Source organism: Mus caroli, unplaced genomic scaffold (genome assembly GCF_978045245.1).
Source record: "Mus caroli unplaced genomic scaffold, Mus_caroli_1 scaffold_2, whole genome shotgun sequence".
NCBI classification, from domain to species: Eukaryota; Metazoa; Chordata; class Mammalia; order Rodentia; family Muridae; genus Mus; species Mus caroli.
In genome coordinates, this window is record NW_028227257.1 from 38219477 (window position 1) to 38242461 (window position 22985).

The 22985-nt window shown below is 37.8% G+C and overlaps 1 protein-coding gene across 9 annotated transcripts in view; it reads right to left on the reverse strand.

Moving 5' to 3' along the window:
• The window catches only part of Macrod2 (mono-ADP ribosylhydrolase 2), a 2026591-nt gene that overhangs the window by 687549 nt on the left and 1316057 nt on the right, over window positions 1-22985 (reverse strand). The window lies entirely within an intron of this gene.

Below are 22985 nucleotides of genomic sequence, written 5' to 3' on the forward strand. Positions count from 1 at the left end.
TGAACTGGATCTTCTCCATAAATGATAAGACTCCATTGAATTATTTAAAGGAAAAGAGCAGAACTTCCCTGAGGAAGATGCATTTCTGTCATAAGAGCTACAACAGTCACTCCATTCTGCACTAGGTGTCCAGCCTTTTAGTCTACCTGCCAGCTTGTGTACACTGCCTTTACAATAGTGTAAGCCAATCCCTTAGTCTCTACACTATCCACACACCTGCAGCCTTCTCATTCTCCAGTGTTGTGTCCATCTGAAGAATGCCATGTACTCTTGTTCCTCTGACAAGACTAACTGTGAATGTTCCCACCAATACCCATTTCTCTACCAGACAGAAAACCACTGCCCATTGCAATACAAATAAGATTGTCCTACTGTCTTCTATATTATGAGCACTTGGGTTGTCTCTTTCTACTGCTGCTTATTCATGTCAACAGCCAGATATTCCATGTACAATTTCTCCTTTAATATACTTTTTGGAGAAAATGCTTAAGTCTGGGGCAGGAAATGTATGTGATAAGCTACAGCTACATCACTCAACAGAAAGCGACAAATGAACTGGGCACTATTGTGGTCATGCCTGTGACTATGAGTCAATAAGTTGAATAGGCTTCCATTAGCCAATAGTAGCACAGAGTAAAGGAAAGGGATATCAAATGTAATGAATAACTATGTCCCAAAGAATTCTAGGTCTATTCATATATTTCTTAGTGATATGTAAAAGTAAATTTATTGGTTACCTCTGACAATTATTAAGAACAAACTCATTATTTCCAAAACTGAAAATTGGAAAATATGAAGTAGTTACTCAGACTTTCTTATTGAGCTGTAATTCTGAATAACCTAATAACTGATGAAAGGAAGGCTTTTAAAAATACAAGTACTACAATCAATACATAGAAAAGTGTTGACATAATACAGCCCTTTAGGACTGTTACAAGTAGTGTGTGTATGTGTTTTAGTAAATATATTCATACCTATATACTTGGGAACATTACGTCTGTGTCCTTGCATATTTATGCCAAGGATCAGCATTGGCTTAGAGAGGAGTTCTGAGTAAGGAGTGTCTGGGAGTAGCAAAAGTATTACTGGAAGTCAAATCATGGGGATCATGGGGTATAGGCTGATAGCCTGCTCAAGACAGCTTTCTCTGGAGATCTTCAGACAACCCATCAAGGTAGTTCTGCTCTGATAGACCAAGGCCTAGTCTTTTATTCACAATTCCATTCAATCATTTGTTCCAGGCTCCCCTTTGATTATTCCATGATTAGCATCCCTTCACCTCAGCCCCTTGTTTCTTAGAAGAAGACAGCAAATACATATTTTTCTTTTTCTTTTTTCTAAACATTACAAATAAACTCAAGAGTTCTGCCTGCCTTTGAAAGCACAGAAAATAAGCTAGCTGGGTGGGATCTCTCTCTCTCTCTCTCTCTCTCTCTCTCTCTCTCTCTCTCTCTCTCTGGAATCTTCATTCCTACCATGCCTGGGCCTAACTTTCTCTGTCCCAGGCTGACCTTGAACTCATGAATCTGCCTGCCTTTGAATCTCCCTGTCTTTGTATCTTTCTGACAAGCTGGCTCACAGTGCATCTGCCTCTACTCTAATAGGTCCATGTAGCTCTTTACACAATTCATAGTGCAGCCTTATATTTTACATAGTTGAGAAATTATATATTTTTAAACTCATATTTTCAGAATTCCTTCACACAGCTTTAGAGGATGTACTGAAAGTCTCAGCATTACCATTTTGCTGAGACACTAGACACCCTCATCTCCTGAACTTGTTCTGTCTCTGATTATTATGTAATCATTAATTTTGGCAGAGAGAACATTCCCTGATCACAATGGAAGAAGAATATTACCAGTAGGAAGAACATGAATACACACACATACACACATACATACACACACACACACACACACACACACACACACAAGCACACTCATAGAAGCCCACACCCCTGCTGGCTCTGCATCAGAGACAGGAGGAAACCATATAACATTGTGAATTCCACACGGCCAAGAAGGACTTGGTAAATTTATGTCCTGAATATAAGTAATCAATTAGCTATGAGTTCTGGGCAATTGACGATTGAGAAGAACATGTTAAACACTAGAAGGATGTCATTCAAGATTTCAAATATGAGATATTCTGAACAATTTGGTTTATTCAAGAAATAAAACAACAAAGAAGAGAGAGAAGCCAAGAAGAGAGAGAAAAAGGAGATAAAAGTAGGAGGCTGATAAAATTTGCTAAACGCATGAAACTCAAGAAGAACGAAGATCAAAGTGTGGACACTTTGCCCCTTCTTAGAATTGGGAACAAAACACCCATGGAAGGAGGTACAGAGACAAAGTTTGGAGCTGTGAGGAAAGGATGGACCATCTAGAGACAGCCATATCCGGGGATCCATCCCATAATCAGCTTCCAAATGCTGACACCATTGCATACACTAGCAAGATTTTGCTTAAAGAACCCTGATATAGCTGTCTCTTGTGAGACTATGCCGGGGCCTAGCAAACACAGAAGTGGGTGCTCACATTCAGGTATTGGATGGACCACAGGGCCCCCAATGGAGGAGCTAGAGAAAGTACCCAAGGAGCTAAAGGGAACTGCAACCCTATAGGTGGAACACCAATATGAACTAACCACTTCCCCAACCCCCCCCCCCCCGGAGCTCGTGTCTCTAGCTGCATATGAATCAGAAGATGGCCTAGTCGGCCATCAGTGGAAAGAGAGGCCCATTAGTCGTGCAAACTTTATATGCCTCAGTACAGGGAATGACAGGGCCAAGAAGTGGGAGTGGGTGGGTGAGGGAGTAGGTGGGGGAGCATGTGGGGGACTTTTGGGATAGCATTGGAAATGTAAATGAAATAAATACCCAATTAAAAAAAATTAGCTACAGGGAAGGTGAGGAACAGAAATAAACAATGCATTTGATATAAGTGTTATAAAAAAACAGCAAAGAATAAAGATTACTTCTTATTTATCAATTAAAAGATGCATAAGGAAATCTGGCGTTTTGGACAATTTCTACATTTTGTTAAGGACATTGTTTTAAGAATCTTAATGTTCTGTGTTTACATGCAATCTATACCTTAATCCAAATTTGAGATAGAGGTTGATTTAAGACATGATAACTGTATGCAGCATATGGACCCTGTTTGGATTCTACTTACCCAAATACACAGAAAACAAATGAGATAACAGGAAAAACATGAGTTATGACTACATAATTCCTCCTATTAATGTTTTATGGATGTTTTTCTCATAGAGTTTCTGTCTTTTAGAATCACATTCTTAACAACTAGATAGATACTGAGATAGCCTCGGGGCTAGGACAGCAAGGTCTGGGGAAGAGAGGACACCTACAAGTGAATCTAACAGTGAATGTGCAGCCCACAAAGTGCTACACAGAAGAAGTGCTATGCAAGGGAGGTCCTTCAATGGCACAGACTTTTAACAAAATTTTACAAGCAAGTAAGGGCATGTTTTGCAATAATCAAGATGTATCCAGCTCATCTCTTGCACCAGAGCCTAGGGCAAGTGTAAAAGCGTACCTATTTGACATGCTTAGTTAGTAATTATTGCATGCCTCCTATTCCCTCCCTCCTTTACATCACAGAATGCAAAATTCTTAAACATTTTATCTATTGATTAATGAATTATAATTTTCTTTAAAAAGATTTTTTATCTACACAGTACCAAATCATGTTGCCAATTAGATTCTCCATCAAGTATAATAAGTGATATAAAATATAAGTTATTGGGAAAGAATGAAGCCAACATCAGTGAGTGAATAATTTTGTACAAAATCAAAATTCTGTTAAACAGTTTATCAAGATGACCTACTACAAAAAATAATCTCCTAGATTTATTGCAAAGCTAATTTATCAGGATTGTACATAATATATATGCAATACTTTCAAGGATTAATTTGACCAGGCTAAAAAATTAGTTAATTATAACACTGAAATATGTGTTATTGTGATAAGAACTGAACATTCCTATAAGTTTCTAAATATCTATATTCATCAAATAAATATCTTATCTGAGAAAAACTAGAAGTTAGCATTTAAGGAGAAAAAATGTCTTTGATTCAGTTTCTCTCTTGCTTTGTACATCTCTTTATGGCCAGTATTGCAAATAATGTCTGGCTTAAAAATGAGCATCTGTTGGCTTATTCAGCCATCATTGAGAAGAGAGGCTCCTTGATCTTGCAAACTTTATATGCCCTAATACAGGGGAATGCCAGGGCCAGGAAGCAGGAGTGGGTGGGTTGGGGAGCAGGATGGGGGGGAGGGTATAGGGGGCTTTGGGGATAGCACTTGAAATGTAAATGAAGAAAATATCTAATAAAAAACATTATAGCAATAAATAATACAAAGAGAAAAATGAATATCTGTTTACTTTTACATCATATCAAATTCATTAATGGTCTAGACTCTTTATTTCTGTTAGCCAATATAAATTGTGTCTTTAATATTTATGTCCATTTCCTAAAGGGTGATGTGATTCCAAGCAAGAGGCCAAAAGGGACAAAAGGAAGTGTAGTTTTGTAGACAATCTAGTCCAGTTCTCTGACACACGATCATTCTTAGCTGAAAAGTCAGGGAAATATCTTTAAAATCTATCAGGAGACATTTCTGTTTTCTGTATTAGAGACCTGAAAGTGCTTAGCTGTATCTATCTCTTACACTTAAATACATAAACATTCTAAGGGCTAAATTATAGAACATCCTAGGATTATCATTGTCTATCATTTTGGTTCAATGTACAACTTTTACGACATTATTAATATGGCTTGGCTTAGGATCTGTAATCGTTAGAATGCGTGTTGTCCTTTCCAAAGCTTCTGTTGACAATGATTGTTTTGTTATAGTGTTGGGATGTAGGACCTTAGAAGAGTGATGGGTTTGTTAAGAGAGCTTAGTGTCTCTCTCTGAGAAGTGCATTTGTTCCTTTGATTATGGCTGGCTACAAAATGGCTACCCCTTTTATCTCTTTATCACATGCCTCATCTTGCATTTTATCTTGTCATAAAATAGCCAGATGATGTTCCTACATATGCAATCATCCCACCTTGGATTTTCCAGTCTCTTGGAGCATGAGCCCAAATATACCTCTCTGTGAGTTTCAAGGCCACAGGCATTCTGTCAGAGGAACAGAAAATAGATGACAACAGGATCACTGGTGAACAATTGCTCATACATTTCTCTTGACATAGTGAAGCATCTCCGACTTAACATGTATATGGACTGATATATCTAAGTATATTAGAAAAATCTTCCTCAATGACATCAAATTATACCTTTGGAAGAAAAAGTGTGCACAGGAAAGGAGAAGGACAAATATACAATGTCAAGTTAGGTCTATTTTCATATTTATTGTTTGGTCCTCTATCTTTACACATGCACCCCTACCCCCAGAAGGACTGCAGGGAACTCGTTTGGTTGGGTTTCCTCCTCATTACTGTGTGCATACGCAGTCATTTGGTTCTGGAAGCTTTTCAAACAATCATGACATCTATTTCATCTTAAAAACATGAAAAGGAAGATTTTCTGTTCAGCCATCCTACAAACCTACAGCCTTGCAGAGTTAAGGCATTCCCAGAACATTAATAGAAAAGAGACTCGCAATTTTATCATTTAAAATATTTATATTTTTCAATTATGCAAGTGAAGGGCAATTTCTTTGCATTTATTACAGTTCTGATTCTTGTCAGTCAGAGTATTTCCTCCTCAGGCATCTTATAAAGTGGAAGGGATATATATGGTCAAGCTGACCTTTGAACTCCTCCCTGCTTTTGGAGAAACTTCAATCAGCCATCTGCACAGCACTACTGTCCGTCCATCCAAGTCCTCTGACGAAATCTAATTGAGCTCCCTTGACCCCTAATATCTGTGTAGCTTGGACCACTGCTGAGAGCCTGGACTACATTTTTCTTGTCAAAGGTTACCAAGATCTAGAAAATGCCTCCAGGGGGAGGGGGAGATGAAAGGGAAGACAGGAAAAACAGCTTCAAAATGGCATAGCACAGAACACAGACAAACACTCCCAACTCAAAAGAGTTAAAGACATTTCAACTTTAGGGAACACAAGCAGGCTTCTGACAGACATCTGGGCATCTCATGAAGTTCTGGTTGGTTTTCAGCCCTTTGCGGCACTCAGCCTCAGCAGCTGAATGGCACTTCAGCATCATCTAGACTCTTCTCCCAGAGGCTTCTGACTTTCTGGTGACACTCTTGTTTAGCTTTCAAATTCTACCTAGTGGATCATATAATTGCCACTTTCCTAATATCATCTACACCTAACCTCCAAGCCCTTAGTTAATCTTACTTAGTAATTTATTAGTGGCCATAGCTACTATATTCTTGTTACTATTGTACATACTTTACATACATTAAACGATTCATTCCTCACAATGACCGAATAAAATAGATGCTGATATGATCCCTATTATGCAGATACCGAAGCCACACTAATATCCCATAGGTTTCCTAGCACCTTGTAGCTAGTGGGGTCCATGTGAGATCATGCTAAGGCCTTGGGCTCCAAACTTGGACTGCCAAGAAGTCACATGCCAAGTCTTACAAATACAGGCCCTTGACCTTGAACAGACTGTTGACAAATTTTATCAATCCATAGGTTGCCTAAGAAAGATTGCTGCTTGGTTCTGGCTGGATTTGCTCCTGCTTTGAGAACACAATGCTTTCCAGATTTAGTTGGGTCAGCTTACCCCTCACTTCACTACTATAGCTTTAGAGAGCTACCTGTATCTAACAAAGAAGGCAAGGAGATACTGAGTTCTACGACTAGGAGGCTATTGCTGTTTGTCTTTTCTGTCTCTTGGAGCACAATCATAAAGCCTGAATAGTGCTTAGTGGTTGCTTTCTGGTAAAACCCAGAGACTACCAACAGAATTTCTAATACTGTAAACCAATCTATCATTGTGGTTTGGATGTACATGTGAAAATGTTTTATATTTTTCAAAAAAATAAATAAATAACCAAAGAAACTCTACTGGAAGCTATCCAAAATGAATGGATAGAACATATGGAGCCAAAGAGCTTTTGAGCTTTCTCCACACCACCAGCAGCTGCTGCCAAAAGCCTCTTTGTTCCACCTTTTCTTTCGAATCCTTCTTATTGGCTTCTACATATGATTCCTTTCCATCAAAGATCCATAGTAACTTCCTACCCGAGAGGAGTTGCACAGCTAGGTACTGAAGACAGACAGTGAGGTAGGTGGCCACCATAATAAACACTACACTCCAAAATAGAAAAATGAATTTAAAGAACCATCATTGTGTGTGAAGAAGCGTCTCACACTGGGAGAAGCTCAGCTACAGGATCAGTCAATATTTTTAGAAAGCAAGAGGTATCTGAGAAAAGGCCGAGTCAAGGAAGAAGCCACCAGGATGTCAACTGTTCTGAGAAATGCCCTGTTTTCTACCCAGAAGATACCTGTGGGACAGCTGCCTGGCTAGCACAGCCTAGGAAATCACACCCACATGGAAAAAAATCTGTTTATCTTTTATAATTGATTTGAATGAGTTTGTTGTTTAAATTTAAGAGAAAATGCAGGATTATGACAAGCCATATTCAGAAGAGCCAAGTGAATGAACATTTATTTTCTTTTCATATTCTCTACTTCTAAGATTTGTTTTAATATGCATGCTTATATATAGTCTGTGTGTACATGCACATTGAAGGCAAAAGAAGACAAGGATCCCTTGGAGTTGGAGTTACAGGAAGTTGTGAGCCCATGACATGGGGGTGGGGAACTGAGCACATGTCCTCTGAAAGAACCTTCCTTAACAACCCAACCATTTCTCCAGTCCCAAGATCCCATCTGCTTTGTAAGCAGATGTTTTGAGAGGGCAGTCTGTCGCCCTCCTATGGCTATTCCTGTTGCTCCCTAGCTGGCTTCCACAACTACTTCTCATGTGACCACAGCAAGGAGTAAGTGACATAGTGACCTCGAGGAAAAAGTGCTCTTTAACAAGTGCCTGTCATCTTACTGAACTCCACCTCAGTTACAATTTCTTCTGATGTTACCTAGGTTGAAATAGCCCATTGATGGCAATATAGAATGACTGATAAGTATTCATTTCTTAGAGCAAGAAAAGCCAGCAATGGCAGGACTTAAATCTGGAATGGAATTTTGTAGTCAACCTTGTTTTAAAAACAAGCCTTTTCTCTGTGAAATGCTGCTTTTGCAAAGAGAAAAGAACTTGTGCTTTTGAGCTGCTCATATCTAACTGTGCTAAACTAGATAGCACAGAGGAAAATTGCAAACCATGCCTACCATTATATAAGTCTCTGGGAGATAATTATGTAAAGAGAGAACAATGTTTAGGAAACACTGAAGGAACACAAGCCAATGATAGGACTGAACAGTCTTCCATGCTAGATCTTGTCTCCACAAACAGAAACTTGTAGGGCCATGGTGTTTATTTTATTTCATGTTTTTGTTTTCTTTTGCTTTTGGGAGAACATCAGAGGAATGTAAGTAAGTGTGCTGCACAGTAAATACCCCTTTGTACTTTCTTGTGAAGAACACCAGTTTTCATTTCCCTGAAGCCTGACAAAGTAACTAGAGTAAGATGACACTATGTGCTTATGTGAGACCCCTGGGAGGGTACAAGGGGACACTGAAGACCCTGTTAGAAGTGTGGCAACTGTACTGCCCATCACATATGCAATCCCCTTTCAGCCTAATAGAACTCTGTTTATTTGGAGATTGTAATGTGCCTAGCATTAAAGGAGATAACCCCTTTCATGACACTTGGGTGACCTGGGGCACAGCTGTAGCTCATGAAGTGGCACAGAAGACTTCTAAGGGTTTTAGGTAAAGCAGTGTTTGGCTTGTGGCAGTTTGCACTGCAGCAGTCTCAATGAAGCCATGGCAGCACAAAGGACATAAAGGCAGGAAGAGAGAAGAACTTAGATCTTTTGTGATGTTCATTCTGAAATTCAGAGAAATTTTTCACTGATAGTAAGCCTATTCATCACACACACACACACACACACACACACACACACACACACACACGTGTCACTTTATACCTCTAAACACATATCAGCAGAAATAAAAAGCAGCCTTTAGCTGTTTCTCTCTACTGTTGCCAGTACTACCAATTGTCTTTTCCTGTTCTCTACCCCACAACCCACACTGGGAATAGCCTGATGCAGTCAAAGTGTATAGGGTAATCCAGATGGAATAAAAAGCTTTGGGTTCAGATTCCAGCTGTATTTTATCAACACAATATAACTGATGCTAACTGAAACTAACTGAAGCTCCCAGAAAAAGGCCACAATAAACATTCTACAAAACTATTAACTGACTAAAAATTAGTAATTGTGCAGAAATTAGAACGTTGCTTGCCCAGAGATAAATTGTGGGCTAGCTCAATTTCTCCATATGCATTTATTGCCACCTCTGTGTGTTACCCAATATCCTTGAGACTCTTAAGTTGTATTAGGCATTTAATCGCAAATTCGGAGTTTCTACCCAGCCTTTAATCATTCAGGTCCCAGATAAAAGACACACTTTTTTGTGTTTATTTATAATAAGCCTTTAATGCACCAAAGCTATATAGACAGTAGACCTGGATCTTCCCCCCAGCCCCATGCCCCCAGCAGTAATACTCAAAATACTTTGGCCATATAACAGGGTTGTTCTCTGACTAGATTATAACTTAGATAACCCATTTATTTTAATCTACATTTTGCCTTGTGGCTGGTTAACTGTGCTCATATCATGCATCTGTCTCTGACATCTTCCTGGGCAGATCTTCCCTCTCCTGACTCTATCCCCAAATTCCTTTTCCTCCTGGATGTGCCACCTTCTATTTCCTGCCTAAACCATAGGCCATGGGCCTTTTAATTGACAGGTGATACATTCATATAATACACAAGAAATTCCTTCTACACTATTACTAAAATTATTTTGGAATATGAAAACATATTTCCTGCTTCCATCAATCCCAGCTCAAGCTAAGAATCTCATTGGAGAACACCTGAGATCCACAGCAGATGTTTTGCAAGTTTGCTGTAACCCACCTACCCTATGCCTCCATCAATGAAAACTGTTTTCTTTTTTTATTTCTGACTTTGTTTTGATACTATAAAAACAATTGTGAAAACTGGCGGGTGAGGTAGATTGACTGAGTGGGTACAAGTTTTTATCACATAAGCCTTGAGCCCTCTGTTTGATGCCTGGGACTCACATGATAAGGTCAAGAACTGATTCCGAGAAGAAGTTATCCTCTTGTCTTCTGACTTCTACATGTAGAGGTCAACATACACATACACATAGACACACATTTACACACATTTACACACACACACACACACACACACAATTATAATAACAATAACACTAGTTACAATGGTAATAGTAATAAAGTATATTAAAATTATGTAATATTTTCAAGAAATTATTACAAGATATTTGGCACAACCTGAATCTGTGTTCCCAGGCCATGGTCACTCATATCTGGCGGCAGAATCAACAAACTCTCTTCTTTTAAAAGTACACTATGTTTTAATAGCATCACTATACACAGATCTCTGCTTTTCTTCAGTATGTTCTGGAAAAACCAAAAGAATGAAACAAGGTGACTGCACATTGGCTGAACTGTACAGAAAAGTAATGACTTCTTTCAAATATCAATGAATCAAAAAGCTGATAGAATAAAATGTCTGAAAAAAAAAGATATGGTAGGAAATAAAAACTAATAAGAATATTTTTCTTAATAGTTCAGTTTCTAAATCACCTTCCTCTAAACCTTGCAGTCTGGATTTATAGAATATTTATTACCCTTGTTTCCTTGGCTACCTATTACCATTTTGAACTCCTGCTTCACTGCATGAGCCACTCAGCAGAGCTTCCTGTGTGGCCTGTATACTGCTTGTGGAAAGAAATTTAGCTTTTCTCTGCACTGAGTTTCCTAAACTAAACTATGTAGAAAGAATTACACACACAATTTATGCATAGTAAGGGCAAATATTCATCTTCATTTAAAGAAATGATATCAGCAGTGGAATTGGTGAAAAGTACTTGCTGTTTAATTCTTGTTGTATGTAACGGAGTCTTCTTGAGAAGATACTGGTCAGAAGATTTCCAAAGAAATGTATGCATCAAGGCAACATATTTCCATTAACTTTGTGATATTTGTGTTAGTCAGTGTTCTGTTGCTGAGGAGAGACACCATGACCATGGCAACTTTCATAAAAGAAAGCATGTAATTGGGGCTTGCTTACAGTTTCAGAGGTTTAAGCCATTATCCTCATGGTGGGGAGCATAGTGGTATACAGTCAGATGTGGTAGCAGAGATTTCTATATCCAGATCTGAAATCAATAGTAAGAAAGAGAGCCACTGGACCTGGGTTGGGCTTTTAACACCTCAAAGCCTAACCCCAGTGACACAATTCCTTCAACAAGCTTGCACTACTGCAACAAGATCACACCTACTAATTCCTCTCAAATATATGAGCCTATGTATGTGTGTGTTTTGTGTGTGTGGGGGGCATTGCCGTTCAAACTATCACAGCACTTAAGCTGGCAAATTCTCAGATCCTCAGTATTTTAGTTAGGGTTTCTATTGCTGTGATACAACTCCTTACCCATAAACAACTTGGGGAGGAAAAGGAGGTATATATGGGGGTCTGGAAGAAAAAATGTAAAGGGATAGATGTAATTGTATTATAATCAAAAGAAAGAAAGGAAAGAAGGAAAGAAGGAAGGAAGGAAGGAAGGAAGAAAGAAAGAAAGAAAGAAAGAAAGAAAGAAAGAAAGAAAGAAAGAAAGAAAGAAAGAAAGAAAGAAAGAAAGAAAGAGCCTTATATACTTGCCAACTGGCCAATCCTATGAAAGCATTTTTATTTATTATTATTATTATTATTAGTTGTTGTTGTTGTTGTTGTTAAGATTCCTTCTTCCCAGATGACCTTAGATTGTGTTGAGTTGATGTAAACTAGCCAGCAAGCTCAGAATATGGGAAATAATTAGTTTTTTTTTATTTCTCACTCCACCTTCATTTTTAAGTGCTATTATGAAATGTGCTTATAGTGCAAAAGGCTAAACACACACAAGTCCTTAGAGAACACAGAAAGCCAAGCCATATGACAGTCAGTGTCTTAAAAACATAGCTGTTTTTAATTCAGCAATGCATTAGAGTACTCTGTGGAAAGTAGGCTGCCCAGGCAAAGCCTTTCCTCCAGCCAGCCCACTGGGAACTTCCTTACATTGTTTTATGAATAGGCGTTACTGTTACTGCATTTTGTCAGAGATTTCAATCACCTTTGGGATATTCAGAGGCAGCATAGTTAGCTGCTGAAGTTTAAATGTTGAATTTTAATGAAGAAATGCACTATTCTGCTCTTCCATTCGACTGAGCACCTTGTGTGGGTTTGCTTCTAGAAGACTCAATCACCCAGTGCATAAGGGCCAATGAGGTGTCCCCAGGAATCCATGATTAGTGAAGAGCAGAGCAGGAAAGAGCAATGTCCCACATGCTGTAGACTGACAAAGACCAAAACTCTGGCAGGAAATAATAATCTTCTAAAGCATCTATGTTCTCCTTATTGCCATTTGTTGAAAGGCTATGTGGTAGCACAAAGACAAACAAGCACATGGAACAAATAAAATAAAAATAGCATTATGAGCCCTCCTGTTTCCTCCTCCACCAAGAGCTGATCCTGTGACACAGTACCCAGAGCTAATCCTGTGCCACAGTACCCAGAGCTAATCCTGTGCCACAGTACCCAGAGCTGATCCTGTGCCACAGCGCTCCATACTCAACACCAGGAGAGAACTGGTTTCCCAGGAGTGCCCACACACCGGTGAGCACAGGAAAGACCACCACTTCTGCTCAAATTCCTCACCCAAGAGAGATGTGCGCAGAGTCATCAGGACACAGGAACTGAAGAACAGCTCAGGTCAGGATCCTTCCAGGTTTCCATCTGCACGCCAGAAATGACTCTGTGCCACAGCTCCCCATACCCAAATTCCTCCCAGAGAGAACTGGTATCCCAGGAGTACTGAAACACAGGCTTGCAGGAGGAACAAGCCACAGTCAGAGACAGCAAGACCAGCTAACAACAGAGATAATGATATGGCAAGAAGCAAGGTCAAGAACATAAGCAACAGAAACCAAGGCTACTTGGCATCATCAGAACCCAGTTTTCCCACCACAGTGAGCTCTGGATACACCAACACACCAGAAAAGAAGAAATCTAATTTAAAACCACATCTCATGATGATGATATAGGACTTTTAAAAGGACATAAATACCTCCCTTGAAGAAATACAGGAGAACACAGGTAAACAGCTAGAAACCCTTAAAGAGGAAACACAAAACTCCCTTAAAGAATTACAGGAAAACACATTTAAACAGGTGAAGAAATTGAACAAAACCATTCAAAGTCTAAAAATAGAAATAGAAACAATAAAGAAATCACAAAGGGAGACAAACCTAGAGGTAGAAAATTTAGGAAAGAGATCAGAAGTCATAGGTGCAAGCATCACCAACAGAATACAAGAGATAGAAGAGAGAGTCTTCTATGGTGCAGAAGATACCATAGAAAACATTGACACAACTGTCAAAGAAAATGCAAAATGCAAAAAGCTCCTAACTCAAAACATCCAGGAAATCCAGGACACAATGAGAAGACCAAACCTAAGGATGATGGGTATAGAAGAGAGTGAAGATTCCCAAATTAAAGGGTCATTAATATCATCAACAAAATTATAGAAGAAAACTTCCCTAATCTAAAGAGAGAGATTCCCATAAACATAACAGAAGCCTACAGAACTCCAAATAGATTGTATCAGAAAAGAAATTCCTCCCATTTTGTATTTGACATAATAGTACAAGTAGTAGTAGGAAAAAGGTCAAGTAACAGGTAAAGGCAGACCTATCAGAATTACACCAGACTTCTCACCAGAGACTATGAAAACTAGAAGATCCTGGGCAGATGTCATACAGACCATAAGAAAACACTAATGCTAGCCCAGGCTTCTATACTCAGCAAAACTCTCCATTACCATAGATGGAGAAACCAAGGTATTCCATGACAAAGCCAAATTTACACAATATCTTTCCACAAATCCAGCCCTACAAAGGATCATAGATGAAAAACCCCAACACAAGTAGAGAAACTACACCCTAGGAAAAGCAAGAAAGTACTCTTCTTTGAACAAACACAAAGGAAGATAGTCATAAAAACATAAAAATAACATAAAAAATAACAGGAAGCAACAATCACTATTCCTTAATATCTCTTAACATCAACGGACTCAATTCCCCAACAAAAAGACATAGACTAACAGACTGGATACTTAAACAGGACCCAGCATTTTGCTGCATACAGGAAACACACCTCAGTGTCAAAGAGACACTCTCTCAGAGTAAAGGACTGGAAAACAATTTTCCAAGGAAATTGTCCCAAGAAACAAGCTGGAGTAGCCATTCTAATATAGAATAAATTCAACTTTCAACCAAAAGTTATCAAAAAGGATAATCAAGGACACTTCAGACTCATCAAAGAAAAAAATCTACCAAGAAGAACTTTCAATTCTTAATATCTATGTTCCAATTGCAAGGGCACCTAAATTCATAAAAGAAACTTTACTCAAGCTCAAAGCACACATTGCACCTCACACAATAATAGTGGGAGACTTCAATGCCCAACTCTCATAAATGGACAAATCATGGAAACATAAACTAAACAGAAGCACATTAAAACTAACAGAAGTTATGGACCAAATGGTCTTACAGATATCTATAGAACATTTCATCCTAAAACAAAAGAATATACTGTCTTCTCAGCACCTCATGGTATGTTCTCCAAAATTGACCATATAATTGGTCACAAAACAGGCCTCAACAGATACAAGAAGATTGAAATAATACCATGCATCCTATAGGATCACCATGGACTAAGGCTCGTCTTCAATAGCAACAAAAACAACTGGAAGTTCACATATACATGGAAGCTGAACAATACCCTACTCAATGATAACTTGGTCAAGGAAAAAGAAAGAAAGAAAGAAAGAAATTAAAGGCTTTTTAGAATTCAATGAAAATGAAGGCACAATATACCCAAACTTATGTGACACAATGAAAGCAGTGCTAAGAGGAAAACTCCTAACTCTGCTTGCCTCCATAAAGAAAGTGGAGAGAGCATACACTAGCAGGTTACCAGCACACATGAAAGCTCTAGAACAAAAAGAAGCAAACCCACCCAAGAGGAGTAGACCACAGGACATAATCAAACTTGGGGCTGAAATCAACCAAATAGAAACAAAAAGAACTATACAAATAATCTACAAAACCAGGATCCAGTTCTTTGAGAAAATCAACAAGATAGAAAAACCCTTAGCTAGACTAACCAGAGGGCACAGAGACAGTATCCAAATTAACAAAATCAGAAATGAAAAGGAAGATACAACAGAAACTGATGAGATTAAATATATATATATATATATATATATACACATATATATCATCAGATCCTACTACAAAAGCCTATATTCAACAAAACTGGAAAATCTGGTTGAAATGGACAATTTTCTAAACAGATAACAAATACCAAAGTTAAATCAGGATCAGATAAACCATCTAAAAAGTCCCATGACCCCTAAAAAAATAGAGGCAGTCATTAAAAGTATCCCATAAAAAGCCTAAGACCAGATGGGTTTAGTGCATAATTTTATCAGACCTTCAAAGAAGACCTAATACAAATACTCTTCAAAGTATTTTACAAAATAGAAACAGTAGGAATACTATCGAATTCATTCTATGAAGCCACTGCTATTCTGTGTATTCTCCCTTGGAGATGGAACGGCTTCTATCTAATCCAGTAACTTGTCACAATTTCATAGGGGACTTCATAAGAGATTCTTTTCTACTTTGATCATGTTTAATATTCTAAATAAAATTTAAAAATTGAAAAAGTATAGCATCATGAGTAGAAATTTACTTGTAGCAACCCACAGCAACTTTCCCCAATCCAAAAGTTTGCCAAGCCTCATTTTCCTTGTCATTAAGGTAAGACTGCACTAAACAATGTTGAACTGTCCCTCCATCCATGTTCAGTATCTCTAAGTATTAAAAGACATGTTTCTTTAAACTGTCATTCTAAGGCTGCACAGAACTAGTGTTCGAATATCACCTTGCATAGGCTGATGTGTGATTATCAAGTTTTCTGGCCTTACCTATAGTATTCTCATCTATTAAATAAAGGCATTCATTCAGGCTGCAAAAGAGCTCAAAACAACTCTCACCTGAAGAAAACATTTTAATGACCACAGTGGCATTAACAGTATCTGTTGTCCATTTCCACTAGATACAAGGAGAAAATTATAGTCACCTCTGTAGAATTCTACATGTTATCATGAACTTCCCTCAGCCAAGGATATTTCTTCTCCTAGCTTTCTGCCAGGAAATTAGTACATCGAGGGAGATGTCTGTGCATCTTAAATATCCACTTTGAATATGTAAGTATTCTTGAAAGAGGAACAAATTAAGCTACTGTCAGCGATTAGCTCCTTTGGGTCCATTATTTTATTATGACCTCCGGCTGGTTGCAGACCATGGATGTGCTAGGAGGCAGAAAGGCAAGGAATGAAAATGAAGTTGCATAACCTTAACCACCCTGATGGCACACAAGGCCTAAGATATTTACAGGGTGAAACAGAAGCAGAGTGAAGGGCAGAAGTAGTAGAGGTCAGCCTCATTTCTAGGAGTATTGCTTAGCATTCTGAGGCATATGGAATGTTCTGTTTATCTGTCCCAAGAACCCAGGGTAGTCACGAGGACAAATCAACTAGACAGTGCAGTAAATCTGGGGTCAGCAAACAACAGTCCACTCTTTGGTTTTGTAAATAGAGTTTATTGGAATGTAGTGAGTGAATTTACTCATGTTCCTAGCAGATTACATACTCAAAAGTATATTTAAATGATTGAGAGATAATATATGACATTTAAAACCTAACATTTTTAATTTTCACACAGTATCATCTTTACAGATAAGGTATGCTAATGTGTATCAATTAAATGATTAGTAAGTGAATGAATAAATATGCTATGGGATTTAAAATATACTTTAAGAAGAAATTTAAAATACTATTTTTAAAAAGAATTACAAGAGTAGATGTGTTTGTTTATTTATTCTTTGATTCATCAAAACGTCTCATGTCATTGAATTGGTTTTCATTAGGGAAATTATAAATAAAATGAGTACATGGTAGAAATAGCATTTTGTTAGATTTAAAAAAAAAAGAACAGAAAGACAAAATCAGAAGCTTGTTTTTTGCAGCAACTCAACTGATTTCTCTATAGCTTAAACTTCTGCTGTGTGTTTGTGTTTGGAGATTCTATCCTTGGGTGGCACAATGGGGAAGAGAAGAATGAGACAAAAGAAATGGTCAAGGACAGGCATGATAAGATCTTTTCCAGGAGTTTACTGTGAAATCATGCTACCAAGAAAAAAGAATATTTCCAATCCATATCCTCTCTTTCTAGAGGAGGGGAGCACCTTGAACATGAAAGTACTGGAGTGTCACAGAGCAAGTGGTAAAACAACTGAGTACTTCTTAGCTATGTTGTAGTAGTGTATATTCACTCAACTCTCACATTCTTGAAAATGAAATCTGATCTGCAAGATGTTCATTGACTTTAATCTAGACTACTTTAGCAGGATTCTCCTATCAAGACAAAAAAGACAAGACGCCAGGTATACAAAGAAGCCACAATTGCAATATTGGCCATCTTGATCACTGGGGTGCCTTAAGGGGTATTTATTTGGTGACTGGATAGAAACCCAACAATTCCAGAGTGAAATATAGTGTGAGACTCTCTGTGATGAGAATCTGTGACTTTTACAACCCAAGTCTATGTTCTCTAAATACCCAAGTGGAAAAAGACATTCCAGCTTATAGTAAAGAACGGGAGGTTGTAACAAGTAACGGTGGATGTATCTGGCCTCTTCATCTGTTTTTAATACTGCCAAGCTCTAACTATTCTCAGTAAGAGGAATAATTTATGAGGTGAAACAGGATCAGTCCCGCACTTCTGCCGCCCAAATGCTCTAAATATCATAGTTCCTGAGGAGAAGATGGTAGGTTACAAAAAGTTAGTAGGTCTTCTGAAGCCTGAGGAAGAATAAAATGAAAGAAGAAACTACCTTACTGCAGGGTCTGACCACATTCTTTGTCTCCATGCTAATGTGAAGAGACCTAAATTATAGGTATTTGTCTTTCCTTCTTGTTCTAATTGATGCTTCTAATCAAAGAGAGAAATTGCTTATGTCAGACATGGCATCATGGTTTTGTACTGATGATTTATTCGTTTTGCTTCGACTAAAACTGACCAGAGTTAGGTTCTACTTCTTTGAGATTCTTTTGTAAACAGTGTATCAAAAGGCTACAGGCTAGACATATCATTTCTACTTGTTGGCATTTTGTACAGAAAGTAATCTCAGATATGTTCTCTTTGAATTTCATTATCACTATGAAAAAAATTACCAGAGAGTGATGCAAAGTAAAGGTCATGGACAAGTGTCATGCACAAACACAAGGGGAATACACATCAAAATCAGGGGTATATGGGAAGAGGTACCACAGCTCTCATTAATAAAGGGAGCCACCAAGGAGATGATACCGAAAGGCAACTACGGCAGGCTTTTCAGATAAGGAAGTTTTATAAGTACTTTATACAGCAACAACCACCACCAAGAACAATCAACAACAAAAGACCTAAAGGATATGGAGAAAAATCTGACATGACCAAAGGAGTTAATTAAATTAATAGTGAACTTAGAATTAGACTGAGGACTGAGAGAAAGGGCAAGCCCTCCAGACAGAGGCCAAACCAAAGAACAAAGTCTCAATTGAGTGAGAAAGTGATGGGGAACCACAGATCCAGAAGTAGGTGGACACACTGAATTCCTTACGCATGACAAACAAATGAAAACAATACGAAACTCTTCAGAGATGGATAAGACTCAAAGATAGGTTTGATATCCTGAAATAGGAAGAAAAGGAAGAAACAAATGACTACCAGACCTGGAAAGTCTGAGTTAAGCAAAGGAAGGTAGTGCTAAGTGAAATTGTGACATTTGGAGTTCACCCCATCCTCATCTGTTTTTTTTTTTTTTTTTTTTCCTGCTCAAATGCTTTCTCTAGCCACTCACATGATAGGCACACGCGCACATTGCATTGTACAGTGCAATGGTACTCATTAGAGCAGTGTGAGGAGGCCAGGCCTTTATCTTATTGCTTACCAGTGTCAAGAACCTGAAGGATTCATCTGTCACCACAGGATCAGAAGAAAGTGTTCTGGGAATCACAGATGTCACTATTTTATGAGAGAAGAGGCTAGAGACTGGGGTTTTGATGGCATAGGATCACCCATTGCTTTTCATCCATGCTTCTGCTGCCCCTGGCCTCACCTTCCCAAACTCTCCTCTCAGCAATGTGAATTGGGATGGGGGAAGACAGTTGCCCTGACGGTGCATGTCAGTTTAGGTATCATAATCTATGCAGCAGCAGAAACTCATTTCCTTCTAGTATGTTCTTTAGAAGGGAAATAATGAGGGGAGGGAAGGAAGGACAGTGTGGAGAATGGAGAAACACACACACAGGAGAGAGGGAAGGAGGAGGGGGCAAGGGAGGGAGAGAAGAAGAGAAAGACAGAGACAGAAATAGATAAAGAACACAGAAAGATAGGAAGGAAGCAAAGGAGAAAAGACAGAAAGAGGGGTGAAAGGAGGAAGATAAAAAGCACATAGATGTAAACACAAGTTACGTGCTTGACACAAATAAGCTAAATCACATTCCTTTCTCCAACTCTTGAGTGTTACTGCTGGTAAAGAGGCATAATGATGGGCTATTATTCACCTGAGAGAGATGGCATGAGATAAAATAATACCAATTATGCAAAAACAGTGGTAACAGGAAAACTCTAAGAACCTTGAAAATGTGAATATTAAAAATATAGGACGATCAAGAGCCATCATAAAAATTAAAGTAATAAATCACATTAAATGTGGTATTAGTGTCACGATATTGGCTTTTCTGTGCACTAAAAGCAGACATATTCAAACACTGAATATTAATATAACCTATTAGAAAACCAATCATAATAAAAGTCAATGGTGTTAGATAATTAGGTATTAGAGATTCAGGCAAGAATAAGGACATTTTCCAAATAGAAAATGATGCTTGGTTACACCTTCTTATAAAAGCCTTCTTTCAATGATCTGTTTCATATCAGCTTTGATGTTCATAACTGGCCCTCTGTGTGCTACCTGATTTACCAAATAACATATTGAATAAATAAATGTTAGGACTATTTCAATTTCCATATTTTCTCTTTAACAACAAACAAACCAGAGGCTTTGACCTTACATGCAAAATCATAATACAAAATCAAATTTTGATGCTTGGAATGCAGCATGCAGTACACAGTCTGAGAACCTATTGCTTTGTTGTTATTGTTTGGGGGTTATTTTTTGCTCATTTCAGTGGCATGGATAAATAGCTCCCCAAAAGAGTTGTGCCATAATGTTTCTCTATTTCGACCTCACTGAAGATCTCTTCATCATGACTCAATTCACTTTCTAGTGTTGTGATACATACACACACACACACACACACACACACACACACAGTGGCTCTGTACATAAAAGGAGATATTTAAAGTGTCATTCTTTTCTGCTATTGCTCTTTCCCTGAAATATATCATGATCTAATTTTCCTTTATGGCTGAATAATCTCCCACTCCATATATGTATTATATATTTTATTTACTCATCTATGAATAGACAACTCTGCTAGTTCAATTTCCTAGAGATTGTGAATAATTTGGCAATAAATATTAAAGTACAAGTATGTCTGTGGTATGCTGACCTCTAGATACGTATATATTCAAGAAGAGTATAACTGGGAAATATGGTAGTTTTTTTTATACTTTATTATTAAGGAACTTCATATGATTTCCATAGTGACTACTCCAGCATACATACCTACCAGCAATGAAAGAGCTTCCCCTTCCCCATATGTTGTCATTTGCTTTTGTGTAGGCAATCCCTCTGACTGAGGTGAGATGGAATCTCAAAACAGTTTCAATGGATTCCCCTAATATTAAGGGTATCCAACATTTTCAAATTATTAATTGATCGTCTTGCATTTCTTCTCCTGAAAACTGTGTATTTAGCTCATGTGATTTCTGCATGTGTGTTTACATTTTCAGTTCTTTAATAGTAATTTGTTGTCTGATGTGTAGTTGGCAAAACAAAACAAAGCAAAACAAAAACATTTTCTCATTATTGGGCTGTTACTTGACTCAATTATTTCATTTCCTATCCAGGAGTATTTTTTTTAATTCTATGAAATTTTGTCTGCTAATTCTTGGGACTATTCCACATGCTACAGAGGTTCCTTACAGAACGTTCTTGCCTATAACCATATCTCAAAGTGTTTTTCCAAATATTCCCTGGCAGTTTTAGTCTCGGGTCTTTTGATCCATCTTGAAATGATTCATGTACACGGTGAGAGATATAGGTCTAGTTTGAATCTTTTACACAAGAAAATCTAGTTTTCCAAGAATCATTTGTAAAATTATTTTTTTCTCCAGTGTATTCTTTGTCAGCTTTGTAAAAAAAAATTATTACATGGCTATTCTCTCTCTCTCTCTCTCTCTCTCTCTCTCTCTCTCTCTCTCTCTCTCTCTCTCTCTCACACACACACACACACACACACACAGAGACAGACAGAAAGGGAGAGAGAGGGAGTTTATGTATACTTTTGAGATTATATGAATATCACTGTGTATATATGGAGGTCAGAGGAGAGCTTTATGGAGTTGATTCTCTTTTGTACCTTTTAAGTGGGTTCTGGGAATTGAATTTCGGTCTTTTCTATTTCATTGGTCCAAATGTTGAGTTCTGTGCCAGTACCAAGCTATTTTTCTTACTATGGCTCTGTAATATAATTTTAGATCAGATGTTCTGATATTTCCAGCATCATTATTTCTGAAGCATCACTTTAGTTATTTGAGGTATTTTGAAATTACATATGATTTTCAGTATTTTTCCAGTTTTATGAAGAATGTCATTGAAATTTTAAAGGAGCTTGCTCATAATTATAAATTGGCTTTGGTGATTGCCGTTCCACAATTTTTTTCTTCCTATCATGACTACAGATGGGGTGGTCATGTTAACTTCTATGATCTTCTTCCATTTCTTTCATGTATGTCCTAAAGTTCTCATTATAAAGATCCATTATCTCCCTGATTAAGTTAATCCTAATTATTTTATATTTTTGGAAGCTATTGCAAATGGAGTTTCCCCCTAATTTTTGATAAGCTCATTATTGGTACAGAGAAAATCTAATAAATTTTATGTGTCAACTTTATATTTAATAGTATTTATAAAGTCTAAGAACTTTTTGGATGGAATCTTCGAGGTGTTTTCTGTGTAGGATCATGTCATCTGTAAATGGTTTTATTGATTTCTTCAATCACCACTTGTTTTTGTTTCTTTCACTTTCCTGGCTTCTCTACTTAAGACTGAGCATTGTGTTTTATAAGCACTGAACTTTGTCAAAGGTTTTTCTGTATCAATTGAAATGATCATGCAATTTCTGCCCATAAGTCTATCTGCTGAATTACCCTGACTGATTTGCACATGTTGAAGCAAACTTTAATTCTTGAAATAATACATTGAGGATGTTTACACATAGGTTCACTGGGAACATGGCACTGTAGTTTTCTTTGTTGGGTCTTTCTGGCTTTCTGGTATCAAGGTGATGTGAGCTCTTGGAATGAGTCATGGTAGTGTTACCTTCCCTTCTGTTTAATTGAGTAGCTGGAGGAGCCTAGGTTTGTTCCTATTTAAAGGTTTGATAGAATCTGGCAGGAAGTCCATCTTGTCCTGGGATTTTTCTTTGTTGTAATATGTTTTTATTAAAGCTTT